Here is a 26,032-nt window from a genome sequence, read left to right as displayed (position 1 = left end):
AAACAATATTCTACCATTACAACCCTTGGCAATAGCCCAGCAAATATACGACCAAACCAGAAAATTCTCTGACCATTACAACAGAATTGTACAATAAACACCAGGAGTATTTTAAGTTTCTCTGACTAGTATTCATGGGCACTACATCCCTAAAGAAAGAAGTTGGCTTAAATGTTTGAGGTAAAACTTTGTTTAAAAAAATAGAGGTTAGTAATTAGACACCTACCTTGATCTAGCACCCTACCTTGGAAGAATATAAGGGCCCTTATGAATGTTACCTTACCTGGAAAAGCATCTTTGCAGATGTGATTAAGTTAAAAATCTTAAGATGGGAAGATGTTCTTGGATTATCCGGGCAGGTCCTAAATGCAATCATAAATGTCTTTGTAAAGAACGGCAGCAAGGGATTTGATACAGGCGAGAAGTTGTCGTGACCACAGAGGCAGGGGATGTAGGGTGCAGCCACAAGCCAAGGAACCCCTGAGTTACCAGAAGCTGGAAGAGACAAGGAACAGATACTCCCTTAGAGCCTCCAGAGGGAGCGGACCCTGCCGACATCTTGCTTTCAGCCCAGTGATACTGATTTTGGACTTCGGACCCACAGAATTGTGAGAGAACGAATTGGTCCTATTTGAAGCCACCAAGTTTGTGATAGCTTCTTAGAGCAGCCACAGGAAGGTAATACAGATGCCTTGGGTATGTATAGCAGGGGAGGGAGACAATTCTCATCACTCACTTTGCCACTCAGCAGTTCTCCTACACAATGCGCTCACGCCTTGGGCGTGAAACCTCATAAAAGAGGCAGAACTTTAACTGCTTTAACTGAAGACAGTCTCCTGGGCACCCACACGCCAGAGGAAACGGAAACTTCCATGCAATCAGAGCAGCCGCACCCCGCTCAGTGAGGGAGTCAGGGGGTGGGTAAGAGACTGCATCCTTTTCAGTACAGCTACTGTTACCAGTTGGGGCTGAAACCATTCTGGGAGCACGTCCCTTTGTATGACTCACTGGTTAGGAGAAATCAGACGCCAAGTGTGGAGTGATGGGAAGGCTTCCAGAGAAGATACTCTTTTCTCCAGCCCAGGAGTCAGAAGCAATGTGACTTTGGGCGAGTTGCTAACCTACTTCACAACAGTGTCATAGGGCAGCTTTGCAATTAATTTGTAAATGCCCTTTGGCCCACAGAAAATCCATTCAGCCTGTGAGATTTGTATCTCCCAGAGCTACTGATTTGCATACCATGCAGCCCTGCGGAGGAAACAAGTATCTGCCTGCAGTAGCTACAAATGCAGAGTTCTCTTAAAAACACAGGTTCCCTGCAAGATCCAAGCAGACATGTAAGAAGGGGGAGACTGTGACATTTGTTTTGGTCCCACTGACGAAACCCTATTTGACACATTCTGATTCTGTTTAGCAAACGGGTATATTGGTAAGCATTTATTTCCTTGGACACTGAGGCAGTTGGCAAATTGTGTTCAGATGCTTCTGGATCCTCAGGAAAAGGGCACTGTATAAATCCAGGGAACTATTACATGAGAGAGAGAGAGCCTTTATCTCCGGGTCTTAATAAAGAACTAAGCATTAGGCCTATCAGACTTCTAGTTCAGACACCAAATTGACCCCTCTGGGAGCTGGGCAAAGTCTCAATCTCCTTCCTGCCTTATATAGCAGTGGTAATAAAAGAGCATACACTGAGGATTAACTAAAGTTCACATACTGCCTTGAAGAGAAAAGTCTTGATTTAAGTGCTGAAAATTTATATTAGTGGGAGGGGAAAGACTGGAGAATGGCAAAAGGGATGGAAAGTTACAGCAAGTTATAATGAGAAATATAAATTGAAGCAGGTCTAAGGGAAAGACAAGAGATCAGATGCATGAAGGTAGGGGGTGGGAGAAGTGGCCCAAAAAAAGGAAAGACTTTTCCTCCATCTGTGTTGGCTTAGGCATGCTCTTCAGGTCCTAAAGGGAAGTATATTCTTTAGCAACAAAAGAATAATGATTCCAAGTGGAGAAAAGGAAAAAGGCAGCACGAGAATATGAGGAAATGACGGAAGAAAAAAGAAGGCCAAGAACAAAAAGGTTAAGAGAGGGTAAGGGACATAATAAGACAACAGAGAATGAAATTCACAGCATCTATAACAGGACCTAGGAAGAGCCCTTTAGCCCCCAGTTCATTTTAAGGGCAAGAATTGTTGCCTTGATTTTATGAAGTCAGAGCTGGTCCATGCTGTCACTCTCTTGCTTCAAAAGTGATTTGACCAAACCAAGTGGAGGCATAGGTCTAGCCCTATATGTATATATGTATTTTACTCACATTCAGAGTTCCTAACATAAAATACACTGACCACCAAAGCTGTATTTGCACATACACACCATACCACACACACACACACACAATTTGGCAGAATTCTGTTGAAAAGTTGAATACAATTAAATCATTTTCCAGGCTTCCATTATCAAGCAAATGGTTAGGTTTTTTGTTTATCTGTATGTTTGTTTTTTAATCTAAATTATCCAAGCTTTACATAGTTGTAGCTGACAATATGCCTACAAAAGGTAACATTTTTAAATTCACCTAAATTGTTAAAGGCAAAGGTATTATATACCTCATTTTGTTTTTGTGCTAGACAATTCCAAAACCCATCTCATGGTTTTGTAAAAACCTTGGCCAAAATCCATCAGATAATAGTCACATCTCTCTTTGTGATGTGAGGTGTAATAGGGAGTGGAGAGGGAAGGTGACAAAATTGAACTGCTCCACAGTCCAAAGGAAAGAAAACATTTCTCCCAGTTCATGTATAAGCAGATATCAGATTGCATGTCCACTCCACCATGCTCTGATTTTTCAGTAGTACTCAGTTCTTTAACCCTGTTCCAAATGTCTGATTAAACCGTATCACCTGTGTAGCATTTTTAAGATATAATGATCTTATTTTTCCATCAGCATCATTCTTTTATTGGACAAAAGAATTGTGTAGGATCTGGTTAATGAATAGAAACCAGGCCAGTTATTTCATAAAGGGGATTTCTACAAATAATTATCAATTGGGTATTATAAAACTGGAAACATGGAAGTATCCAGGTAGTTGAGACTTACCCTAGACCTGGAGGGAATGATGAGAGAAGATGAGGGGAGATGCTAGGAATTGTTAAAGTGCATTGAGCTGCAATGGTCCAACATGGTAGCCACCAGCCACAATTGGTTTTGAGCACTTAAAATGCCACTAGTCTGGGGCGCCTAGGTGGTTCAGTCAGTTGAGCATCTGACTTCGGCTCAGGTCATGATCTCACGGTTTTTGAGTTCGATCCCCACATCGGGCTCTGTGCTGACAGCTCAGAGCCTGGAGCCTCCTTCAGATTCTGTCTCTGTCTCTCTCTCTCTGCCGGTCCCATGCTCATGCTCTCTCACTCTCTCTCTCTCTCTCTCTCAAATATAAATAAACATTAAAAAATTTTTTTAAATAAAAAATAAAAAAAATAAAATGCCACTAGTCCAAAGTGAGATGTACTGAAAGTATAAAATACACACCAAATTTCGAAGACTGAGTATGAAAAAAGGATGAAAACATAATAATTTTTATATTGATTACATGCTGAAATGATAATATTGAGGGATACACTGGATTCAATAACATTTATTTTACCTATTTCTCTTTTACTCCTTTGATGTGACAACTTGAACTTAAAATTTTCTGTATGACTTGCATTTTCTTTCTGTTGGATGGTGCTGGCTGACAGGCTTAGAAGAACCTCCTGGAGCTGGGACTGAGTCTTTTGAGAAGGGTGCTGCAGAAGGGTATTGGTGTGTCTGAGAGAGAATGATGGGGCTGGTTCAGGCTGTGTGAAATCTGCAAATTGGAGCCAATTGTCATGGATCAACTGGCCCTGCCAAGGCGAAGAAATGCAACTGCAGTGCCCCCACAGGAGCACAGGAAAACAAGGAAGAAGTCTTTTCCTTCCCCAGCTTTGCAATTTTCCTCTGTTGCCCCCAGTTGGCAGAACCCAAGGCTCACTTGGCAGACCCAGGTCTAAGGGAGAAATGTGATTTGCAGGATCCCAGCCCCAGCTGGGCAAAGCAGAATATGGAAAGATGAGTCTGCTGCTGAGAGGCAAACAGCTTAATCACTGGCACAACAGTCATTGTCTGTCAGGCATGGTTTTAGATATTAGGGGCACAAGCATGAACCAAAGTCCCTGTCTTCACCATTCTAATGAGGCAAGGCAGACAATAAGCAAATTCATAAAAGGGATGATTCCAGGGAGTGACAAGTGTTAGGAACTTAAGGAACTGGAGACATGTGAACTAAGGTCTGGAGGGATGGAGAGGGGAGGAGGAGAAGGAAGAGGAAGTATTCCAAGGCAGAAGGAATATTACCGAAAAATCTCTGAAAAGAGAATGATCTGAGATTGCAGCTGACGCATAATCGTAGAGAGGAAAAATGATAAGGGATGATTGGGACTGATTACATAAGGTCCCTGCAAATCATGGTAAGTAATATGGATTTGAACTTAATTGCTATGGGAACCACTGTAGGATTTTAAGCCGGAAAGTGGTATGATTTGATTTACGTTTGTAAAAGGTCATTCTGGCTGCTGTGCAGAGGCGTAGACTCTAGGGGGACAAGCATATGAGGGAGACCAGAAAGCTACTGCAGCAGGGTAAAAGATGAGGATACGTGGGACTGGGGTTGAAGCCGTGGACATGCGTAGAAGTGACTGTATTCAAGATAAGAGTTGGAGGTTGTGCAAACGGTATCCACTAAGATTGGGACGCTTCATGCAATTCATTTGAGTAAATTTTCCAAACAGCTATCACACTTTAAACACCACAATTGTTTTAAAATATTCTTGTTATTTTTCATGGAAATAAGTCACAATTATACAAAACATTCCTTGATCTTCTTCTATAGAAAATCCCAACCAAATTTACAAACTGCTATTTTGACTCAGGGTCCTGTTCTCCATTTTTGCCTGCCATCTGACACATTCTCTGTCAATTTCTTGAGTTTCTCAACTCCCAATTACTTTCACTCCATATGTTAAAGCTCTGCTTCTGTTGAGGCAAATCTTAATTAGGATGAAAAGATGATTTTCCAGATAATCTAATCCAGACATTGACTATGCCATTTAGGTAAATGTCACACCTGCCAGGCTCAGGTCAGCATCGGCTGCCCCAGCCTGTCCATAAAGCCTGTGCTTACCAAGGCCCACATCTAACCAAAATTATCCTTGCTTCTGAGACACCAGCCATATTTAGCTGCTGTGATTCACCAAGGTCAAAATCAACATGATCCCTATCTACCAAAGGCAAATAATCAGTCATTCAGAAAACTTTCTCTCCATATTACTTTGAGTCCCAGTTTCTAGCCCTTGGCTACAATGTTCCTAGCCAATTCATAAAGATGCTGGGGTTTTAAGGGTCCAATATACAATCTTCCTTTCTTCCTCTCACAACTTCTGAATGGGAGCCTGAACTAGAAATCAAATTATCATTTATTGATGGATCTAAACTAGAGAGTATGGCTTGCATTTAAGGCTAAATGGCTCTCCTAATATATCTTTTTGAATGACTCCGAACCCACCCAACTACAAACCCACCACCTTCACTGGAATGATGAAGGTGCAATCAGATTAAAGTGGGATAAAGAGCAAGCGGAATGCGAAGAAGCAGAGATAGAAAATGAGACATGATCATTCACAAAGCTGGGCTCTGCAGAGGAATGAATAGCTGAGGGATGTCACATCAATGGAAGGTTGTGTTTTAAGAGGGAAAGTAATGGGACATGTTCATATGCACATGGAAATCATCAAGGTAAAAGGGAGAGATTGAGAATGTAGGAAAGTAGATGTATACCAGAAAAGGTGACTGGGAGTCAGCGGATAGGATTCAAAGCATCGGTGGCAACACAGGCCTCCATAGTAACAGGTGGGAATGTAACAGAGTTGGGGGCAAAGGAACTTAGGTTTCTAGATTTAGTTGTGGGCAGATGGAGTTTTCATTCTATGTTTTCTATTTTCTGAATGAAAAATGAAGTAAAGTATTCAGCTAAGAATGAGAGGGTGGGAGGTGTGAAAAAAGAGAACGTTTGAAATTAAAAATCTTGCTGGGAAGCAGAGTTACTGAGGAAACAATTTCTGAGTAGTGCTGAAGGTCCATTTGAGGTGTATTAATTTAAAGTGAAACCAGTCAGCCCAGTCTTTCTCTAGCGATATTCAGATGCTCAAGCATATACAAGGAAAAGCTACGTATGTGGTCTCAAGTCAATAGAGATTATAGCTGCTTCAAGATGGAAGAGAAATGGAGGGCCAGAGAAGTTGAGGGCATTGGCAAGAGCATGACTATATTAATTTATTCAATAATAATCCGCAAACTCCTAATACATGTCAAGAACTAATCAAAAATGCCTGGATAAGTGATAGGAAATTGTAGGTACAAGCCACTCTCTAGGGGTTCCACCAGAACTAGGTGCAGATTTATTTTTTAATTCATCTTTCCTTTTCTTTTTCTCTTGTCATCCTTCGTGGAAAAAAAACAGAAGCAAAAAACCCAAAAAATTGGTAACATATATTTAATATTCACCATGTGTCAAGTACTATGCTGGCATTTTTAAAAAAACATTATCTTGTTGCTCCATATACCAATGCTATGAGGAACTTGCTGTTATTAGCCCCATTTGCAGATGGGGAAAGAGAATATGAAGATATTAAGCAACCTCAGAATATATCATATTCAGAACTACTGGCTTTAGAGCCCCTTGCTTCTACAGGGTAAGTCTTTCTCACTAGGGGGAAAAAGGAAAATATTTTCCATTAAAATATTTTAAATTTCCCATTTTCACTTTAATGCATAAGCAACCAGTTTTTTGTTTGGATACCCTTGGGAAGAAGAACTTTAAACTCTTCTACGAAATTGAGTGAGATTATTATTCCAAAATATCTAATTTTACAAATTGAACAGTCTTGACTATGCAAGTAATTATTTAAAAACTCTGCAAACAGATAAATAGCTACTCTGGTCTCCTTCCTTCCCAAACTCTCTTGTGGGTGACACATGTTGAAGAAAATATTTATGCTTTACCTAACATTTCCTACTTAAGAGAAACAATCTGAATTTCTAAATTTGGGCCTAGAGAATAAACAGACGTTTTTCTCCTTTCCTCCTCTTCCTTCCTTCCTTGCTAATCAAACTAAGATAATTGTTCTGCCCTAGAAAATCTCCAATGACTAACAAATACTATTGTGCTTTTTTTTTTCTATGAGAGAAACTTGAAAAAGCACCCCATCCCATTCATCAAAAATCACAAAATTAGCAAGGAATGAGATATCTCAGGCTTTAAGGCAAGGTTTATACAGAGGTGAAGGTCATTCATTCTTCATGTGAAAAATTCGACACGGAAATTGGGAGTGTTTCCTTGTTCCTTTGTAATTAGAAAAATATCCCATTTTTAAACTTGAATCATGTAAAAATTCCCTTGACTACTTATATTTTTCAAGACTATGTTATACTTAAATATATTCAACTATCGCTATCTGGGGAGATAAATCCAGGTCAGACAAACATAAAAAATGAACCATGCTTCCTGAGCAGTAAAACTGATTGGTTGTGCATGACATTTACCCAGATTTGGTAATAGCTATCATTTGTTGAGAATTTAGTACATTCTAAACCAGAGATTCTCAATCTTGGTTATGTATCAGAATCATTGGAGACATTTTTGTAAACTTTTTATTGTGAATTAACTTTAGACATGGAAAAATTGCAAAAGTAGTATAGAGTTCTCCTATATCCCTCAACTGCTTCCCATAACATTAACCCCTCACATGACCATTGTATAATTATCAGAATCAAGAAATAAACATTATCAATATAATATTATTAAATAAATTACAGATCCTATTAGAATTTTACCAGTTGTTCCACTAATTTCCTTTTTCGATTCGGGATTACACTGAATTGGTATTTCTTCTTAGTCTTGTCCAACCTGTGATATTACCTCTGCCTTTTCTTGTCTTTCACAACCTTGATTTTTTTGAAGAATACTAGTCAGTTATTTTGGAGTTAATTTGGGTTTGTCTGATGTTTTCTCATGATCAGAACAAAGTGATGCATTTTTGTAAGAATACCACAGAAGTGATGTACCCTTTTCAATGAATCATATCAAGGAGTTCATAATGTTGATTTTGTAATTTTGGTAATACTAATTTTGTCAACTTGGTTAAAGTCATATCTAATAGGTTTCTCCATTGCAATATTATCTTTCCTTTCGTAGTTAACAAATATCTTGATACTTTGAAACCATGCAAATCCTGTTTCTCCTCAAACTTTTATCCACTATTTTAACATCTGTTGGTAGACCTTATCTACAACAATTATTGCTCTGGTCCCTTTCCAGAAATGAGTTTCTATTTCCCTATTTTCTTCTACATTTATTAATTGGAATTCCACAAGAGTGTTTTTTTAAATGCTGATACAGACAAATTCAAGGAAAATTTACTAAGCATATTATCTCTAGTTCACACAATATGGCTAATAAGCAGGTATTATTATCCACACTGGAATACAAGGAAATTGATACTTGGAATGACACAGTAACATATTTTTTTACAGATAGGAAGTAGTGAAGGCAAGACAGAAGCTCTGAACTACATATCTCTGAAATCTATGATTGTTCCACTGCCCCAGCTTTCTTCCTTTTAAAGTCAGCTCACTGTTCTTAATATCAAACTTTGGCCCATTTAAATTTTAGTCTACTAACCCCAATCATCTGTAATTGTTATATAGATCAGTCCAGGGTTAGGCACATTGTTTTTCTGTCTGAACTTTTTGACACTCGCCTAAAGAGTAAAGAATAGATGCTAACTGTGTTTTCACCTTCACCTGGACAAAAGATCTTTGCAGAACAGATGAGAATGAAAGAAAATGGTATATCATATACATTTAGGTATTTAGGCTAACAGGCAACTTTTTTAAAGAAATATAACCCAAATGCTTTATGAGGGAAGAAAGCTTATCAGGCATTGCACCCAAGCATATAGTGGTGAAGAGTGGGGCTTTGGAGGCAGCTAGAACTGAGTTAGAGTCCAGCAAACTGCTCAATGACTTTGAATATGTTTTTCTAACATCTTTAAGGTTAAATTTCCTAATTGTTAAAATGTAAACATTAATACCCACTACACAGGCTTCATGTGAGGATTCAATGATCTTCAGCACAGGGGTATAAGCAATCAATAACTATGAGTTTAAAAAACAACAACAACAACACTGTAACCAAATTGCCTAACACCTGACAAGAGATGACTACTTTTGAACAGAATTTTTGGGAAAAGAAGACAGAGGTAATTTTTGACGATGTGACCCTTAAAAGGGATCAGATGACATGGGTGTGTACAGGAGTTTTAGAAGTGCCAGGGGGATACATAAGGACTCTGAGGGAGAAAAAGATAAAGGGAACTGAAGAGTGTGAACTATCACCTTGGCTGATTTCCTTTGTGGAGGCAATCATCAAGTAGAGAGCTGGATAAAACGGTGGGCCAGCTGAAGAGTTGCTGCAGCTGCCAATCTATAAATGGCAGGCAGCTAAAACATCACATGAAACGTAAAGAAAGAAAATTTTCCCTAGAACATCTTTTAGGAAGGGCAGTTTACATGCATACCATCAGGATAAGAAATTTTGTCTATTTCGGTCACTTCTGTATTTCCAGTGCCTAGAACACCGCCTAGCGTATGGTAACTATTCAACAGAAGCATTAGATGACTGGATAAATGAATGAAGCATCAATAAATGCAGAAGACCAATTAAGAAACTTAGCTGCTTAAGACAAAGGCTTTGTCCCTTCCAGGCCTTCTCTTGTGCTGAGAGAGGTAAACAGACTTAGGGGGCTGAGCTGATTCCTTCAAGTCTATGGAAGCAAGCCTGGGCCCACCTCCTGGCTGCTCACCTCATCTCCCTCTTCTTCATTAAAGGTTCAGTGTTTCCTCTATATACTTGTTGAACAAATAAAGAATAACGATTTTTTAAAAGGATGTCAAATTATGAATTTGCTCAGGACCTCTACAAATCTGTTAGACCTTGGCTCTATGTCACTAAAATTACATCTGTACAAAGAAAAGCAGTCATTGCTTGTCCAACTATGAAAATGTGAAATAAAATGCCTGTGGCAAAGATTGGAAGTTGCTTTTCTCCCTTTCATGCTTAATAAGAGAAGTCTGAGAAGTGTGTCGAGCTGAAGAACTATATTTCCAAAGCACATCTGTAAGCAGAGGTGTCCGCTGAGATTTAAGAGTCCTCCAGGAAACTGTTTTGCCCCTTGCTCTTCTATTCTTGCCTGGAATGAAGATACAATGGTTGGAGCTCCAAGAGTCATCTTAGTGATTTTGAAGATGATGAACAGAAAGCTATAAGGAGGCTGACTCTGATGATTTTCTGGAGCTGCCGTACCAGTGTCTATCTTCAGACTTAATTTGTGTGGGCAAAAAAAAAACAAACTTATATCTTGTTGAAGTAACTATAGTTAGGTCAATACCCAACATAATTTTGGTGTTGTACCCCATTAGACAATGTGTATATACAGTTGCATCCATAGGGGCTAAATATGGGTACTTTGAAGAAAGAAGGAAATCAGAATTTTTAAGTGATGTTTTTAGTAATTATTAAGAGGATAGAAGAAAATAGGGTGTGCAATTTAAAGAAATACTTCTTATAAGAGCACTGTTAGCCATTGCAGAGTTGAACAATTGACCTGTACCATAGCAAGTGTTTTCGTCAATAATTGGCACATTTCAGTATTGAAAGGAATCATCAATCACCTAATCCAATTACCCATCTGATGCTCAAACTCTTCTCCAGGATATTTAGGTAAGAAGTCATCCAGCTTATGCTTGGCTACATCAAATGATGAATAACTCTCTACTTCCCACGCCAGCCCATTTTTATCTTTGGACAGTTCTAAAAGTTAGAATGTTGTTTCTTACATTGAGCTGAAAATCTGTTTTCCTCTAGCTTCTATCCACTCATTCTACTTTTCGTCTTCAGAGCCATATTCAGTACTTCCAATTTCTGTTCTAAATGACAAGCCTTCAATTATCACACTCCTCTTGAGACAGCTGCCCTTCTGGGTTTTCATGCCAGGAAATCTTGCTGACCATGTTTCTGAACATGTTGAGATCTACTTTCCCAGAATCTAGGGAATAGGTATGACTGCACCTACTCATCCCTTTCCTTGCTATCATATACCTTGACAGAATATGGCCACGTCTTCCCTGGTTACATAACTTCTTTTGGCCAAAAAATGGCCTCTTAGTTATTCAAATACAGACACAAACTAATCATTAGTCCAACTATTTTCAATAACCCTGGGAGATACATTTTGAGACAAAGCAAGTAAAGAACTTGTCAGATATGGTACTACCAGCTGGATGAGAGTCCCATTATACATCCCCCAATATTTGACATCACCCTTTTTACAATATAGTATACCTGTGCCACATGTTTGACCTAAATCAGAAATAAATCATTTATTTCTTACATCAGGCCAAATGACACTTAGCACATCTTCACAATAATATCACATTTGTCCTGTCACCTTTCGTCCACACGCTACTTATCTCTAGCAAATTTCTACTCTTAGGATTTCTGAGCAGCCATAAATGATATTGCCAATTTCTCCACTAAACAAAGTCTGTTTCTACTCAATTATATCTATTCTCCCATTACCATATTTCAAACAGACAATACTCACCAAACTTTGGTGACATCAGTGGGATATATACCATCTGTGTTATAATATCTAATTTCCTAGGTTACCTGCTATAATCAAATATATTAAGTCCACAGGAGGTGATATTAACCAAAATAAATGTAGCCTGAAATACTTATTTTTAAAATTAAAAAAATTAAATTGAAATTTAGCCAATAGCAAAGGCATTGTAAATTTAATCTGGAACTAATCTCTGGGTTCAACACCAAAGGGCAGACATCCTGTAAGGAACTTCTGACACTCTTCTCTGCTTCTGCAACCAGTATTATGTCAAACAGGCAAAATGAAAATGGTCAGGAACTCCAGTTACCCTCTACCAGGAGAGCAGAAGTCATTTTTCAGGCTAGATTTTTAAGAATATAAATCCAGGTTCACAGTTTAAGAGAAACATAGTTTTCTATTCACAATCTGTCTTCCAGCCAACCTGTTTTATTAACAATATCAGGAAGGTCCAGAGATAAAATATAGTTTAAACTTCAAATACCTCAAACCAAGCCGTCAGGGAGGGGAGAGGTCAGATGCTGACATGCTGGAAAAAAGGAAAGCTGATGATGACCACGGTGATGGTATCAGTTTTTCACCCAATAGGTATGAATTGGGATGGGATCAGTGGAAGATGAGAGTTGGGTTGAGGTTTATGCTGTTGACGTTAAAGACAGATGTACCTAGAGAGGGTTAGGCAAGTAGAGAGTGAGGTCATGCATACTCAAAATTGAGATGAAGCCTCTGCAAGCTCGGGACTCATTTTCTCCCCTGCTGAATGCTATAAGAAACTGTTTTTGAACCATACGCATCCTGAAAAAAGTCTTTTCTCATGGTCCCAGAAATCTGCTCTCCAAGGCAGAGGAAGGAAGGAAGAGTTTGGTCTGTAAGTTTACTCATGTCTGTCACTGGCTTTCATTTTAGCATGTGTCTACTACTTTTTCTTCTCATTAAAAAGCAAAACAAAACAAAAACCAAAATAAACCCTCCCCAAACCAGAAAAAGGCATGTTAGAATATGTTAGTAAGATACCATTTGGAATTCTCATTCATATGGCATATAAGAAATAATTGCTTAAATTATACAACTATTATATGGAAGATAACTTATTTTTATTATTAGCTTCATGGGTCATTGACATTTTATGTACAAGAGTGAAGATGTGTTTCTTCTGTCTCCAAGGACTCCACAGACTTGGAGAGAAGATAAGACATACGTTAGTACCTAATACATTATCTGTAGCATGGCATGTGCCTTAAGAGAGATATAAAGAGCCCCAGAGGTTTAGAGAAAGAGGAGATTAATTCTGAACTCAACAACATCACCAGCAAAATGGCTACTATGATATGAATGTTTATGTCCCCTGCAAATTCATATGTTGAATGTGATGATATTTGATGGTGGGGCCTTTGGGAAGTGCTTAGGTCATGAGGGTAGAGAGCCCTCAAGGTGGGATTAGTGCCCTTATAAAAGAGACTTCAGAGAGATCCCTGGCCCTTCTGCCATGTGAGGACAGAGTGAGAAGTCACGAGCTATGAACCAGAAAGAGGACCCTCACCAGAAGGCAACCGTGCTAGTGCCTTGATCTTGGACTTCCCAGCATCCCCAACTGTGAGAAATAAATTGTGGTTGTTTATAAATCATCTAGCCCATGGTATTTTGTCATAACAGCCTATGTTGCCAAGAATGGACTAAGACAATGGCTAATAGTGAAACAACAGGATTCACACATGAGTACAGTGAGTGCCGATCTCAGTTTTACTGTCCTGCCTTAGCCACATCATTTCACTGTGCATTAGTTTCTTCAACCATTAAATGAGAAAGGGAAAACGACATTTTTGCCCAAAGAACTCTGATCCTCTGGAAATGGCTCTGGATGAGCACATCAACAGACAGATCCCAAACCAAGCAAAAATATTGTATTGTTCATGGAAAGCTTCACAGCACTCAGAACAGAGCAGAAAAGTCACCGCTCTTTGCTACCGCCATCTTCCAAACTTTCCCTTCTCGGAGGACAGTCCCACAAACAGAGGCAGCATTGTCAAAGCGTGGCAAGACTAGATGTTCACAGGCAGCCAGTCTTAGGAGAAGGTTAATTTATGTTAGCAAATTTTCAAACAACCTGTCATACCTGATTATTTTTCTTTATACACATCCTTCCCTCCCCCTCCTGGTTTTAAATAAATAAATAAATAAATAAATAAATAAATAAATAAATAAGCAGGAAAAAAAAAATGTCTCCAGGAATGTGTGGTAGCCGATCTTTCAAGGCCACTTTGTGGCTAAATAAATAAAAAGAAAAACAGAAACATTGCTATTCTGAAGGACTTTTGTTTTCCTCTTTGAAGACACTGCAAAGCAATCACAATGATGTAAATTCAAGGGCAAGTGCTTCATCCTTTATAAGTTGAATTAGTTAAGTTGATCCTCTTCGCCAGCATGTTTTTAATGCACAGAGAGAAAAAATTTGATACGTTCATGACAACAATCACATTAGTACAAGTAAAAGGTGTTAATAAAGTATTGGCACCGAAAATATATGAAACAAACCAAAATGCAGAGAAAGTGATAGAGTCCCTATTGTAGTATATAAATTACATTGTTAAACTGATGATTGATATTATAGCTTCCATTTCAAAGATTCCCTTTATAGAGCAGGTCTATTGTCAAAAATGATAATAAGAAAATACTTTCTCAAGAGTATACCTGCCCATATATTATTCCTATAAAATTGTAGACATGAGAGAATTTTCTGGAACAATGACATATCTAAAAATGAGAGGTGGGCAGAAGAATCTAAAGGATGAAAATGACACTAAATATAGCACCTTAAAATGTTTTTTAATACTCTGCATAAAGGTGCTTCATTTAAAATAGTCCAAGTGGCATGCAAGAGGACATTATATAAATTTATATAGCACTCCACCTTTTTCAAACACCATCTATGCATGAATTCCCAGTAGCATTCTTCTGTGGTTATCAGATTACGTATTAGATAAATTAATCAATCTCTCTCTCTCAATCTCTCTCTGTGTCTCTCTCTCTCTCCAATGAAAAAATTGAGGAGAAAATGAGTCAAGTAACTTGCCTCAGCTCGTACTGAATAAAGACAAGTTTTTAAACATCTAATAAGAGAATTTTCAAATATGATTTAAGGGACCATGTCAGGCCAACATAAAGAAACAAACAAATAGGGGCAACTCGGTGGTTCAGTCGGTTGGGTGTCCAACTTCGGCTCAGGTCATGATCTCACCATTCGTGGGTTCGAGCCCCATGTGAGCCTGGAGGCTGTTTCGGATTCTGTGTCTCCCTTTCTCTCTGCCCCTCCCCTGCTCGCATTCTGTCTCTCTCTCTTAAAAATAAATAAACATTAAAAAAAGAAAAAGAAAAAAAAAGAAACAAGCGAACAGGCCTCAACCAGTGGCTTAAACAAGATATGTTCTTTATACTTTTGTTGGTTGCAAAGGACAGAGGGAAATTGAGGTTGTTTCAAGCGACAGGGTTCACTTCCAGCTTCCAGTCCACATGTAAGGAGCTTGGAAGTCATCGCTCCCATCCTCAATAAGAAAACAGATGAACAAACTGGAAATCAACAACTTTTCTCAAATCCATCAGAGAACTGAGGTCACAGAGCAAACCCCTACCCCGAAACCTGAAAAGATGGACAGATATAAGAAATCATAGCTTTCTAAGGGAAGAAACCTCAGCGAGAGCCAGCATCCATTAGGAATACTTAAGGGTAACTAATTGCTGAAGAGTGAGCATACACAAGCCATAAGAAATAAAAACCCCAGGAGACCCAGCCTTTGGAATGTCCCCCACACTTTTCGTGAGTTTCACCTCCAGTAGCCCCACCAAGTTCTCACTGAGAAATCGGAGAAAAATCTCCTCATGCTCCCAAAAGGAAAAGGGAGAACTAACTATCCTAAAATATACCTAGAACATTTTGTTCTATTTAACAAATTTTTTCCATGAGGGAAAAGCTTAACTGACTTGGGTTTTATAGGGGTCCAATGGATGTGGGGGAAGGGAAATACCCACTCCAGCACCTCTAGCCTTTTGGTCTCACTTAAGGTTGGGGCGGGGGGGGGGGGAAATAATAAAATTGAGACTTAGAATCATAGACGCTAAAATGATTCCCCTCCCGGTATGCACATCTTGTACCACACAGATAGGGCCCATGAATAATAAGAGAGGAGTACGGCTAGAAAGAACTGCATGGCTCAGATCTAATTTAAAAGGAACATTCAGGAAAACTCACAGACAACAGAAATGACAAAAGCAAGGACACCATAAGAAATTTTAGTCTCTGACATCTACAGCTACAGCAAACAGTAAACACAGTCCAACACCTAGCCAGATAAATAGAAAATTTCACACTAAAGGTCAAATTAGCTTAGTTCACTTACCCAAGACATCACATGTGGCTTTCAAAAAAAAAATTGCAAAGCATGCTAAAAGGCAAAAAAAAATCAAATCAAAACAAAACAAAACACCACAGTTTGAAGAGACATGGCAGGCATTGGAACCAGATTTAGCTATGGCAGATATTTTAGAATGATAACACCTGGAATTTAACTATAATGTGTATGCTAAGGCCTCTAATGGAACAAGGGGATGACATACAAGAACAGGTAGGTAATGTCAGCTGAGAGATGGACACTCTAGGAAAGAATCAAAAGGAAAGACTAGGGGCGCCTGGGTGGCTCAGTCGGTTAGGTGTCCGACTTCGGCTCAGGTCACCATCTCACGGTCCGCGAGTTCGAGCCCCACATCGGGCTCTGGGCTGATGGCTCAGAGCCTGGAGCCTGCTTCCAATTCTGTGTTTCCCTCTCTCTTTGCCCCTCCCCTGTTCATGCTGTGTCTCTCTCTGTCTCAAAAATAAGTAAACGTTAAAAAAAAAAATTTTTTTTTTTAAATTTAAAAATTTAAAAAAAAAAGGAAAGACTAGAAGTCATAAACATTGTCACAGAAATGAAGAATGCCTTTGATAGGCTCTTCAGTAGACTGCACACAGCCAAGGAAAGAACTCAAGAACTTGAAGACATGTCAATAGAAACTTCTCAAATTGAAACACAAAGAGATTTAAGAAAGAAAGAAAGAAAGAAAGAAAGAAAGAAAGAAAGAAAGAAAGAAAGAAGTAAAACAAAGAGATTTCTAAAACTGAAAGAAAAAAGAGAACACAATATCTAAAACCTGTGGGACAAATACAAAGAACACACACATAATAGGAATACCAGAAGGAGATCAGAGAAAGGAACAGAATAAATATTTGAAATATTAATAGCTGAGAATTTTCAGGTTACGGAGATGTGTTGTGAGGACACAAGAGGAAATGGGAGAGTGCAGGAAAGCTTCTCATCCATCAAGGGAACCAGTTTCATGGAGAATTAAAATGCCTTTGTCCCATTATGGCATACAACATAATATACTCGCATACACCATAATCTAGCCATCACTATTCTCACAGATCACTTTTCTGATCTGAGTGGGTCTGGTCTGTGTTCTGACTACAGTTGACCCTTAAATAACACAGGTTTGAAGTGCACATACCACTTATAAATGGATTTTTCTCAATAAACACAGTACAATATTGTAAATGTGTTTTTTCTTCCTTATGGTTTTCTTAATAACATTTTATTTTCTCTAGCCTACTTCATTGTAAGAATATGACATATAATACACATAATGTACAAAATATGTGTTGACTGTTTATGTTATCAGTAAGTCTTCTGTTCAACAGTAGGCTATTAGTAGTTAAATTTTTGGAAAGTCAAAAGTTATATGCAGATTTCCGACCATGTGGGTTGTCAGAGCCTCTAACCCCTGCGTTCTTCAAGGGTCAACTGTATTTGCTTTCTTCCTCTCAGTCTCCTTTTGTTTACATGGCTTTCACCATAGTATGCCTGCCGCCTTTTCTCTGTCTCTTAGCCTTTGAACAGCTGATTTTCTATGTCCTTATTCTACTCAGTAAGAGAGAATCTGCCTTGGTTATTCACCCTCCAGAGTCAGCATTCCTACTAACCAGAATCACTTCATCAAACCACCTGCCAGGCTGCCGCCCAGCCAATAAGCTGGTTGTATTTGTGTCAGGTGCTAATTCTTAATCCAGTCATCTCTGAGCTAAGCAGAGAGATCATGTGATAAAATGAATTAAGAACAAGAAACTGCTTCCTAGTTCACGTTTGGGAGGGACGAATAGCAAGGTAGTCTCTCAGCATGTTATGAATCTATCTGAATTCCCAGGCATTTTGATAGCAGGTTGCAAAAGGCAGACTTAGTTCCCAAACGAAATGGTAAAACTTTGATTCAACATATCATTTGTCTCCTTGAGTTTCATTTCTGGTTTACACCATACTACATGTCCCCACCACCACCACCACCAATGGAGGGGACAGGGGGTGTGCAGTGTAACATCACTGAAGACAGCCCCCAAAGTACCCTCACAAAAGATCAGAGCAGACAGCTGCAAACACTACAAAGGTTGATGTGGTATCTATGAGAGCAGCTGTGTACTTCCTCGACAGTCCCACTCCTTTAGTTATTTCACCGGGTCACCTGTCCCAAAATACTTTTGACTGTCCTCTATTAAACGTGTGGCTGGAAGAGGAAGATAGGAAAAGGGGTGTGTGCTAAAACATAGGGGTGTGTGTATGTGTATGGACATGTGTGTGTGTGTGTGTGTGTGTGTGTGTGTGTATTCTTTCCTCCAGAGCATGTTTGAATAAATGTATTTTTCATCTACCTGAATTCAGTGTAGGCTGTTAATTTTCCAAAGCAGATAAAATCAACGTAGGAAGAAAGCCCAGTGTTCTTAGTGCTTACTTTTCACTTGAATTCAAATTAAATGTGAATATGCGTCCTCCTTGCTAGTTTTCAAGGGATCATTTTCAGCTAACTTCTCTCTGCACATATGTCACAGAGCAGTGAGGGAGAGGCACCAGTCACCAGTGTCATTCTTCTTAGTTCTTGACTGTGTTTGACCTTCAGGGGCACCTCTCCTAGCGAGGAAAAGAGTGCTTTGCTCTACCTCCACGTAGAGGGCAAGGTAAGAGTAAAGGCTACAACCCTGTTCCTGTTTAACTAACTCTCTCTGGCCTCACAATCAAAAGAGGTGCTCTCATGCATCACATCTTTTCTATTACCTTTGTCCACTGTGCATACTGTTTTTTGGCAAGAAATAGAGTGAAACCTTCTGCTTTCCTAGTGGAGATCTTATTTAAGAAAGAGACACAAAATGTGCAGCAGTACTGTGTTCCCATTTTACCAATCTTCTCTGGTTCCACATACCTTATAACCTGATGGCTACGTGACTGCAGATAATATATTCCATCCTAATCTGTTTCTTAGGACAGATTTTTAGGAGAAAAGAGGCAAAATCCTTTGTCTTTTGCCAAAAAAATCCTTTGCCAAAAAAAAAAAAAAAAAAAAGCCATTACAGCTGTCACTGTTCAATTTGCACACGAAAATACCCAAGTCATTGATTTATCAAAATATATTGCGTCCTTCAACTCAAATAGCCTTAATACATGGTCAGGTATGTTTCTCATTTTAGAGATGAAGAAACCAAGTCACAGAGAGGTCAGATGATCCATCTAAACTAAGAAATGAAATATAATTACAATAATGAGGAGTCTAGTTCACTGATTGTCAGCCAAATCATTTCACTTATCTTTTCATAAGACAGCTACAAATATTACCATACTTCAAGATCCATGATATATGTGTATCATGCAACATAAATGTTATGTACCTTTATCTCATGTAACATAATACAATTGTTTTTCACTTCACCTATAGAAAATTTAGGGTGAATTTACACTCAGTTTTAATTAACTGAAAAGATGTTTGAAGTCACCTTTATTTTCCACTGGCCAAAAAAAAAAAAAAAGCCAGAATGTTCTTTAAATGAAAAAAAGAAAAAGAAAATTGACGAGGCTTACTCTGCTCCCTCTCCTGTGGGCCTCCTGTCCATGAATTAGCATTAATGGAGGTAGTGAAGGAAGTGAATTCCCCATACCTGGAAAGTAAAGAAACCCAGACACGTATAGAGAGCTTAGTGTACATGCTGCATAATAGTATTTCTGAAGAGTAGTGAATTCTGTATTCAAACAGAGGTCAGCAAATAAATCCAGAGTGCCTGAGTGTTTGATTTTTCCTTTTTAAAGATGAGCTGCTCCTATGGTTAGAGGTTTTCATTTCCCAGCTCTGACACAGGGTAGTCACATATGCAAACATGGACACTATGCCTACAGTCTCAATATAGATTAATTATTTCTGGCTGCCAGCAACCTCGAGTGGATTATGCTGTTTCTGTGATAAACCCCAACCTTCCGTACTCAGAGACAAAAGAAACACACATACACAGTAAAAGGCTAGTGCCTCAGTCCATAGTTATTTCACCTTGAATAGACTTTCCAAATGAAGCCCTTTCGTTTTGCTTTCTATATTAAACATTAACAACCAAAAAGGAATTTTAAATCTTGGGTTTTTTTCATTAGTGTATCACAAACTACTAATTAGAAAAGATTTCTTTTACTAAATGATTTAGTTCTTATGTCTATTTTAACACTTGAAAGGTTACAGCTTTAGGAAAAAAGGAAAGAGCCTTAATTAAAGAATGAATTATTGAATATTCAGTTTTAATTGATGTTGCCCCATGCTATTATTTTGCATGTTTATAGACGTTTTATGTGATTCTGTTATCAGAATAACCAAAGAGAGAGACACTGACTATTGAGCCTTAAAAGGGGGAGGGCTTCTGCCTGATCACATCCAGCTATTTAAGTTCAAGAATCATCTGAAGCGTGGTTTCCATGACAACAAGTCACTAATTGCGAACATAAAATAAAGCAAAAAATCAACCTTCCCTGAGTTTGGCAGCTACATGGATGATGTCTTTTTTTTTTTTTTTTTTTTTTTTTTTTTTAAATAGTGAAATGGCACTTTTCCTTAGGGAATTCCTCAAGTAATCTTCCCAAACCCAAGAAGTCATTCCATAGTGGGGGTAACTCTGGCCTTGGAAAGGTGTCAGCTTAAAGTTGTCCAAATCTGTTAGGCTGGGGTTGCCAACACCTAGCTTCTGCTAGAGATAAGGAAAAACACCTATGATGATGAGTGAAGGATTTTTGCATCTTTGAGCGACAGAACAGCAAAGATCGCTGCTGTGGCAGATGAACGAACCAAAGAAATGCTACCAAATACTGGATTTGAACATCCTTTAGACAAGGGGGGAAAACAAATTGAGGGGAAAAGGTGACTTAAAACCTAAAATCGGCCACTTTCCACAGGGTTAGTCACCCGTGCTCAATCACTAGCAAAGGTTTCTGGTTTCTCTGCCTGGCAGATTTAAAAAAACAAACAAAAAAAAGTGCACCCCTTGAGACTTGGAAACCTGTTCAACCGACACAATGGCACCATTCAAAATTCACCAATTTATGAACTGCAGCATATCATTTGTAAAAATTGCTTCAGCCTGAGTTACCTTTCACCAGCTCTGTAAGTCTACTCACTGGGTCACTAGGAGTGAACAAGAACATTTTGATAAATTCTGTTTCCATGACGATGAATTAACCAGTGAAAAGGGGGAGGTGTTGAAAGATCTGTATTCTGTAGAATACTCTCAAATGTTTGCCTGTTTTCATTTTTAGCCATTTAGTTCTCATGGCTCTGTTCCAGGACTCTTTAATTTGCCAGTAGCTGTTTTTCCTACACAGATTACAGGAGTAATTCATCAGTGAATGTTTCACTCAGTGGTCCCATCTAATGTAAGGAAACATAAAAATGAATTTTTCCAATTATGCCTTTTTGTTTGTTTAGAAAGAATGTAGTAAGCTTTTTTCCCCTTTCTTTCCTCACAATCTAGCTTTAGTGTTCTTATTCTCACTTATTTATTGACCATTACCTTACACAGACTATAACTGCAATTTGTATGATGTTGAGATCTGCTTTTAAATACCAATAAATCCCCAAAAGGCAATGATTTTTGAATTTACCGGACTGAAACCCCAGAGGGGGACGTAACAAGAAAAAGAACATTAAAACATGTAGGCCCAGTACATGTTACAATGAAATAAAGTGTTTAGGAAAAAATTAAGAAAGCAATAGAGCCTTTCCTTTACTCAATTACTTTAAATTGGCTTATTTATATACGATGGCATCTGTTTATGTTATTCTAGCATTTATCCACCTCTTCAATTTGATGATAACACTGCTACTTCTTTGGGGATCAAAAAATTAAAAAAAAGTGATTCTGATGGTTTTGTCTTCCAAATGATGAAAATAGCAAAAAGAACTCATCTTTTCACACGAGAAAATATTGGATATGCAATTATTTCTTGAAGTATGAAGTAAGAAAAATGTTCCCTCAAAACATGTGTTTCTAATCCAGCTTAACTTTGTACGTCCACAAGTAACTAATTCAGCTCATTTTAAAAATTAAGTTTAAATAATGGATGTTTTCCCTTGTCTTTCTTTTCACCTAAAACAAGGGAAATAACCAGTTTTCAACTTTCAACGGCTTTGTTCTGCCATTGTGTAGCCACGAATTTAAAGAATACTATTTATTCATCCTTTGCTTGAAGCAGGAAGAAATGTTAGGGAGATGTTCTAGACCACCAGCAATTAGCAAACTGATCAGATATTATCTTAATCTGAGACCGAAAGTGCAAAGGACCATGGGGTTCACTGGAAGTAAAGAAGAAAACTATTTAACACTTATTATGTAGAGATCTGCCAATCAGAATTACTTTATAAAAATTTCAATAAATAGTAATGCAATAATGTATTTTTCTGGTAAGAACTGTTCTTCAGGGTCATATTTGCTCAGAGAGCTTAATTTCTCCACCAAGAACAGAGAGAATTCTCATACTGAAAAGAATATGGTAATTTTCTTTTCCTCCCTCTTTAGCACAGAAGCACACAAAAATATTATTAATATTAGTGGATCTCAAAGAATGTACATGATTGAAAATCAAAGTAATTGTTTTAATGAATAAACCCTAGTTGTTTTGCAGCAGACATCTATAAACTATTAGAAAGGAAAATCATGCCACTCTAAAATCAATGTGTGGGTAGCCCTGAATAGTTCGTCTTGATTTAAAATAGTGGCTGCGACAGTGTCCGTTGACTGGATATGGACAAGGAAAGTCTAATGACTTCTTTTGTTCACGTGCCATATAACATAACATAACGCCTGCTTCTTATGGGCAGGCAACATGTGTGCCATGCTTCCCTTCCTGCACCGAAGGTCGTAATGCAGGTAGCTGGCATTCAGTTCACATTGATGTTAATAGTGTGAGATCCCTCGGCCAGCTGTTGTCTGAAAAATAGAGATGGTATGGCCCACCCAAGAGACAGATGCCTTCACACCAATGTGACCCGTAGCTGGCACAGACAGTGCAGGAATCAGCTTGTTAATGCTAATGTCTCCGGTGAGATGGGGATAAACAGCAGCTCTCTCAGTCCTATAGATTGAAAGTGTCACAAAAATACTGTCAGGCTCAGTTGCTGATCATTAAAAATGAGTACAAATGAGAGGAATAATGGCTTGTTGATCCACCTGAGTCAAGTTCGACATCCTTGTGACACTATTTACAACTGTATCGATGTCTCTCAGGCACTAGTAAGAAAGATTTTTGACAAAGAAAATAATTATGAAACTTCTTGATTTTGGAGTAAAAGCGGTCAATAACAAAACATACTATAAACTCCAATCACATATTTTCTTAATTTACTAAGACCTCACACTCAGATAAACTTTGCAATGAACCTTTTGGTAAAACCAAAAATATGTTTGTAGTATGAAAACAGTTCTCTCTATTTTGCAACTTACATGTTTTTGACTCAGGATTTTAAAATGGTGTGTTTAGGGGTGCCTGGGTGGCTCAGTCTGTTAAGTGTCCAAGTCTTTTTTGTAATATTTTTTAATGTTTATTTATTTTTGAGAGACAGAACATGAGTGGGGGAAGGGCAGAGAGAGAGGGGGACAGAAGATCTGAAGCAGTCACTGTGCTGAGAGCAGAGAGCCAGATGTGGGGCTAGAATGAACTATGAGATCATGACCTGAGCCAATGAACTGAGCCAAAGTCAGGTGTCTGACTCTTGATGTAAGCTCAGGTCATGATCTCACAGTCTTGAGATCAAGCCCCACATTGGGCTGTGTGCTGACCGTATGGAGCCTACTGGGGATTCTCTATCTTCCTCTCCCTCTGCCCCTCCCCCTGCTCTCTCTCTCTCTCTCAAAATAAAAATTAAAATTAAAATTAAATAAAGTGGTGTGTTTAATATAAAAAGTTTAAAGCGGATATATGCTTTTGTTGTCGGCATTGTTTCCCAATCATTCAGTGGGAGGGAATACCGAGGTATAGCTTCAAGAGCAGCATGTTGATACGGAGATTTGATCAAGAATGTTGACCTAGGATCCAACTGCCACTTTCCTATTGAGAATCTAATCCCATTGGCCACACATCACTCCCTGTGTCATAAAAGGTTTATACCAACATCTAGTTTGACAGCTCAGGACCTCTGCCACAAGCCGAGAAAACATTTACTGAGGAATGTTTAGATGAATAAAGTAATAGTCTTCTACTTAATTTATGAGTGAGGGCTAACCCCTACCTGTAAATCACACAAAATTTTAACTGTATTGAGAGATCATTATTTTAAAAAGCTCTTTTAGTAAAGTAGATTGCTACCAATTCAGTGAGAGAGCTGGTGCAGTCATTCACTCCACAAATATTTATGGTGTATTCGCTATGGTTTTGCCCCCGAAATTTGACTGGGTGTTCACAGCAGATATGTAGAGGTAGAGATAGAGAATCAAACGATTATAAAGCAACACGACAAATAACTATAGAAAGGCAACCAAATAATTGTATTGGAGGATTGTAGGACGAGGTTATTGGAGAAATAACAGTAAGGTTTAACAAAAGCTTTCTGAATGAGATAATTAGGGAAAGAGCATTCCATACAAAGGGGACAGTTGAACAAAGGCAGGAAGTGAAAATCAATCCATTAGGCAGAGACAACCATAAACAGTTCAGTGTTGCCCAAGTGCCCAGTGTAAGGCAAGCCATGGAATCAGTGACAGAAAGATAGGCAGAAACCACATGAAGCAAGGCTCACTGCCACTATTAACAACCTGCCTGCTGGGGCGCCTGGGTGGCGCAGTCGGTTAAGCGTCCGACTTCAGCCAGGTCACGATCTCGCGGTCCGTGAGTTCGAGCCCCGCGTCAGGCTCTGGGCTGATGGCTCGGAGCCTGGAGCCTGTTTCCGATTCTGTGTCTCCCTCTCTCTCTGCCCCTCCCCCGTTCATGCTCTGTCTCTCTCTGTCCCAAAAATAAATAAAAAAAAAAAAAAAAAAAAAAAAACAACCTGCCTGCTATTTTATCCTCATGGCCTTTTGGGAGGTGAAGGCAACAATTCCAATGGAAGATAATGACGATAACAGGAAATATGCAAAAAGAAGATGAATTGAATCTTTGTAGAAGGAGTATAATAATCAGAACTTGGTGATTGATGGAGCATCTGACAGAGAGATGAGAGACTGCAGATTTTATAGGATGCACAAGTACTGTCTTGAGCAACCGGGTGGATAGTGGTGCCACCAGCTGAGGCAAAGGATCCACTTTAGGGGGAACATGTGGAAACAAGTGCCCGTGGAACATTCCTACAGAGATGCCCAGCTAATAATTGGACAGATGAGTTTGAAGCTCAAGGCACAGGGCTAATTTAAAGACACAGAATTGGAATCCACTGGAAAATAACAGTATCTGAAACCAGGAGACTGGATAAGATTGCCCAAAGAATACAGAAAGTGAGACGAGTTATGGATTGAGGTCCCAACCCTGGGGTACAATAATTTAAGAGATCGACAAAACAAAAGTAGCCAAGGAAGAAAACAGCAAGGTGTTGACCAGGGGTAAGAGGAGAAACCATAACAAAGTACTATTATGGGAACCACTAAAGTGAAAAATGCAGCAGAGAAGTCCAGTAAGATAAAGATGGGAAAACAAATTACTATCCCTCTCTGCCTCCCCTTACCTGAATACAAATCTGCATCATTAAAAATAGAAAGAACTTAGAAACCTGAGACCAGGAAACATCTAGGAAAGGCCCAGGTAAGCATACTCACATACAATTTAGGAGTTGTCTGTTCTTAATTTTTAAACAAGGGAAGGCTTATCAGTTTATTTTGTTAATTTGTTTATTCTCTACCTTGTCCTCAAAGCACTACAGATTCTTTCGGTAAAATTTCTGAATTCATTCTTTTCATTTAAGCTTGTAATAAATGT

At 38.7% G+C, this 26,032-nt stretch overlaps 1 long non-coding RNA gene across 6 annotated transcripts in view; it reads right to left on the bottom strand.

Annotated features, from left to right (window-relative positions):
• LOC147584729 (uncharacterized) overlaps positions 1–26,032 on the bottom strand; it is a 159,271-nt gene that overhangs the window by 40,704 nt on the left and 92,535 nt on the right. The window contains exon 4 of one of the 6 annotated variants that reach the window (XR_015252720.1): positions 284–495. The exons of the other annotated variants lie outside the window; for them this stretch is intronic. This is a non-coding gene — a long non-coding RNA (uncharacterized LOC147584729). The remainder of the gene's footprint in view (positions 1–283; positions 496–26,032) is intronic. 6 annotated transcript variants of the gene reach the window in all.

Source organism: Puma concolor, chromosome A1 (assembly GCF_028749965.1).
Source record: "Puma concolor isolate L17-30 chromosome A1, mPumCon1.1.hap2, whole genome shotgun sequence".
NCBI classification, from domain to species: domain Eukaryota; kingdom Metazoa; phylum Chordata; class Mammalia; order Carnivora; family Felidae; genus Puma; species Puma concolor.
This window is presented reverse-complemented; position numbering and strand designations above follow the sequence as displayed.